We start from the raw sequence: 3,839 nt of genomic DNA, 5'->3' as shown, positions 1-3,839 counted from the left end.
AACCTATTTGCAGGGTAGCCTGGAGATGCCGGCATAGAGAACAGACTCGTGGACACAGTGGGGGGAGAGGGAGGGGCAGACTGAGAGAGTAACTTTGAAAATGTACACATTATCATATGGAAAATAGATAACTAGTGGGAATTAGTTTTATGACCAGGGAGCTCAAAGCCAGTGCTCTGACAGCTTAAGAGGGGTGTGACGTGGGAGGGAGTTTCAAGATGGAGGAGACATAAGATATACCTATGGCTGATTCATATTGATTTGTGGCAGAAACTGGTATACTATTATAAATTGTAAAAAATAAATTTATTTTCAAAAAGACATATAGGAGAAAACAGAATAAAAAAATATTTTAGACCTTGGGATCTTGTAAGGGTCCACAGGGACATCAACCTGCCTGCACCAGATGTTGTTCTCAGGATACCATGTTTGGCAAGATAAGGTCATCTTCACTTCCTGATTTTGGGACACAGAGTGATTGGCTTTTACTATCAAGCAGTCATTACTTCAGGAGAAAGTTGAGCTTCTCTTCTGGGAGCCCAGTTGATGAACCTGAGTGAGGACTCAGTGCATCCATCCGAACCCCCAGATTTCAGCCCAGGAAATCTCAGGGAAGGGCTGTGAGGCTGAGCACCTTCTTTACTGTTTTATACGAAGTCTACGGGAGGGGAAATGTCTAATCTGAAAGTGCAGACAGCAGTCCGCAAATGGATAATGGTGCCCAACATTTTAAGGAGCCAATGTAAGGACCCTGAATGATGATCCCAGTGCACTCAGGATAGAAAAGACCTAATTAGCTCTCAGCACTGGTTATCTATCTCTTGGCAGGGAGGTGGACTGAGGCATCCCTTCACTTATCTCTGGATCATGGGGTGGTCTAAAGTGTCTACATCAGAGTAGCAGAGGGAAAGGTGTCAAGGCTCCGTCAGAACTTGACATGAGAATATTGAAGTAGAACTTAGAAAACCCCACTGCTGGCACCTGCTGTCATCTGAGTAAATCCAAAGCAGGGCTGAGAGGACTCAGAGGAAAAGTAAGGCCTCTGTTCTTCCTCTGTGGGATTCTGTGGGAACAGGCTGAGCAGGAAAACAGGAGGCTTGTGGGTTCCTAGGGCAGTGTCCTCAAGGACACCTGCAGAGGCGGCCTTTGATTAAGCCAAGGTAGAGTCTCCCTGTTTTAAGGTGCTCATGTCACCTCATTCTCCATCCTCCAGGTGCCCCAATCTCCTGTCTGTTGGCCCAGACTCCCGCCTGCGGTCCCTGTCACTGCCATCATGCCCCGTGGGCAGAAGAGTAAGCACCGTGCTCGTGAGAAACGTCGCCAGGCCCAAACTGAGATCCAGGGTCTTCACGATCAGGCTACCACATCTTGGGGAGAAGAGACCACCTCCTCCTCCCCTCCTGATTCAGAGAGCGCTCCCTCAAGCTCGTCTGCTGCTGGCACCTCCAAGGGGCCTCAGGGAGCCCAAGGCACCACCAGTGCTGCTGCAGGTGTATACGCAAAAGATCTGGTGGTGGTGGCGCAGCACGCTCGAGATCTGGTGTAGGTGGCACAGCATGCTCAATATCTGGTGTAGGTGCCAAGGGCCAAGTTCAGGAAGGTGAAAATTCCTCCCAGGCTTCAGCTGCTGCTGCGAGCTCTCACACAGATCTTCTGACCTGGAAGGCAGAGCTATTGGTGCAGTACATGCTGTTTAAGTATAAGATGAGGGAGCTCATTAAGAGGTCCGAAATGCTGCAGGAAATCAAGAGAAGGTACAAGGAACAATTCCCTGAGATCCTTAGCAGGGCCTCCGAGCGCATGGAGCTGGTGTTTGGCCTGGTGCTGAAGGAAGTCAGGCCCAACAGTCACTGCTATACCCTGGTGAGCAACCTAGATCTCAGCGACAGTGAGTCTATGAGAGGTGGCTGGGGGCTGCCGAAGAATGGTCTTCTGATGCCTCTGCTGGGTGTCATCTACCTGAATGGCAACCACGCCCCTGAGGAGAAGATCTAGAAGTTCCTGAATACGCTGTGCATCTATGATGGAAAAAGTCACTTCATCTTTGGAGAGCCCAGGAAGCTCATCACAGAAGATCTGGTGCAGGAAGAGTACCTGGAGTACCGGCAGGTGCCCGGCAGCGATCCCCCTCACTATGAGTTCCTGTGCGGTCCTAAAGCGCTGACAGAAACCAGCAAGACGAAAGTCCTGCAGTTTTTGGCCAAGGTCAAGGATTCGGTCAATCCTGCCTTACTGCCGCAATATGAGGAGGCTTGGAGAGAGGAAGTAGAGAGCACCGGAGCCAGAGATGCAGCCAGGGCTGGCACTTCTGCCTCAACCAGGCCTGGCACTGCTGCCTCAGCCTCTCTGGCCCTTCTGCTTCAGCCACTGTGCACCCCAGGGCCGCATCCAACAGCTCATCTCGCCCCTAGTGTGGTCTGAAGCCTGTTGTTCACTTTGTGGCTAGAGAAGCCGGTCAACCTTTGTTCCTGATATGCATCAATAACTTTTGATTTTATTTCCCCCAATTTTCAGTTATTAAAACTTTTCAACAGAAAGGTCATTTAGAGTCATGATATAAGTATATGAATAACATGAATCACACATACTTTGCTGTTTGTCAAATTTAGGAGTCAGAATTTTGTTTTCTCAAATAAATATTGGAAATCCTTACATCACTTTTGTGATCGAAGATGAGAATAACATCACTTTAGGATGAGAGTGTCCTTAGAAATGTGAAAGAAACCACACTAATAGACGCTCAGAACATTGATACATTGTTAGGGAGATAGCGGAAATGTCTTCAGATTTTGGCTGGCTTTACTGTCTGCTTAGTTTCTCTTTTTGTAAATGTAAAAGACACATAGTTGCCTCTGCTTATGGTTTATGGTTTTCAAGAATGTTTGAGAATATAAATTATAGCAAATGATTTATTCGTGGCTCTTCTTTTACACAGTCATTGAGAATCTGCTCTTAAGAAGTCTTCATGCTTGTACTGGTGATGTTTAGTCAAAAAAAGTCCTAGCCTCTGTCCACTCATTATAGTTTCTCAGAGATGCTGTCATTCTACGGAAGAGGCTGAGATACTCTCTACTTTAGGAAGAACAAGAAAGAAGCAGGTAAAGAGGGGTTGGAGAGAACATATTACTTTGGTTTCATTCCTAAGCGGAATTTTGGCTGATTTGGGAGGTTGGGTCTCTTTTTTCCCGACTTGGAACACTGCATAGTTGCTGACATCTGATAGATTGAAAAAAAATCCAGCTGATGTAACATCTGAGGTCAAGATAATCATAGTAATAACTGCCGTTGCTCCTAATGTCTCAATAGAGGCAGGCGCCAAGACATAAGCTTTCCATAAATACTTATATACCACCAAACTGACAAGAAAGGGCTTATAACTTACTTCACAGGGGAGAGCCCAAGGCTCATAGAGTTTGGTTTTGTGCTGAAATACATAAGGCTGGTAAATGACAGCTGGCAATAGACTCCTGCTCTACACTACTTTACCCACTCCAGTGTTCTTGGCTGGAGAATCCTAGGTGCAGGGGAGCCTGGTGGGCTACCATCTATGGGATCGCACAGAGTCGGACACGCCTCAAGGGACTTAGCAGCAGCAGCAGGCTTACCCTATTAGCTTTTTCTTAAGGCTTATTCTTCAGGCTTCTCAGAGACCTAAGAAACTTGGTCTCAGCGCAGAGTTCTGAGGTTGATAGAGTGAATCAATCTCGCAGAAATGATGGTGATTTCCCTGAATGAGGGTGATGGAAAGACCCATCCAGAACAGAAGGATCCTGTAAAGACCCGTCCTCATTGGCAAGCCCATGAAGTCCTGAACTATCTGGGCTGCTGTGGTTAACACT

General features: G+C 47.1%; 1 pseudogene; it reads left to right on the top strand.

Moving 5' to 3' along the window:
- The first annotated feature begins 1,218 nt into the window (after positions 1 to 1,218).
- LOC129640267 (melanoma-associated antigen B2-like) lies at positions 1,219 to 2,618 on the top strand (annotated as a pseudogene).
- Positions 2,619 to 3,839: the final 1,221 nt, after the last annotated feature.

The sequence above is a fragment of the Bubalus kerabau genome, chromosome X, assembly GCF_029407905.1.
Source record: "Bubalus kerabau isolate K-KA32 ecotype Philippines breed swamp buffalo chromosome X, PCC_UOA_SB_1v2, whole genome shotgun sequence".
In the NCBI taxonomy this organism is placed as follows: Eukaryota; Metazoa; Chordata; class Mammalia; order Artiodactyla; family Bovidae; genus Bubalus; species Bubalus kerabau.
The sequence above is the reverse complement of the archived record's forward strand: the minus strand, read 5'-3'. Positions and strand labels throughout refer to the sequence as shown.